We start from the raw sequence: 631 nt of genomic DNA, 5'->3' as shown, positions 1-631 counted from the left end.
GGGTGTGCATAAGGCAGCCTTTGCATTCTGAGACCATGAAGGGCTTTTCTTTGTCATCTCTGCCCACCAACGTTTTCTTACTGGTCAGAATAGAAGTCATCTTTGAAAAGATTGTTGCTGGTTGAACAGCTGAGGACTTTGGTTAGGCATCCTTGCTAAGGATTTAACATGCATTCCAGCTAACTGTAGAGGCACGTTAGGGTAACTACTCTCTCCTTCTCTAAGTGAAAGAAAACACTCTCCTAAGGTTTACATTACAGGAAGCTATGATCTCAGCTCTGGTTGAGGTCATCCATTCTACCTGTAAATGGCAATGCCTTATTTTCCATCATATCGAAAAATGGAGGTCTCTCTCCACAAATCTGCAGCTCTTCTTTGTACCACACCCCCTCTTGCTGATGCAGTCACCAGAAGTTACTCTTTGGAAGAGCATCAGTTCTGTCTTACTCTTCCAGCCTTACCACAAAGCAAAGTGTCATCATACGCAGAACTGAAAGTGTCAACATCAGGTTGCATTATGTTCAGTAAGGTAAGACAACACACGCATGATTTCCCAGAAATCCCCCCAGCCCCCTATGGTAGACAAAGTACCTTTCCCACTGCACTAAGAAGACTCAGCTGTTCAACTAAA

This window comes from Pithys albifrons, chromosome 12 (assembly GCF_047495875.1).
Source record: "Pithys albifrons albifrons isolate INPA30051 chromosome 12, PitAlb_v1, whole genome shotgun sequence".
In the NCBI taxonomy this organism is placed as follows: Eukaryota; Metazoa; Chordata; class Aves; order Passeriformes; family Thamnophilidae; genus Pithys; species Pithys albifrons.
This window is presented reverse-complemented; position numbering follows the sequence as displayed.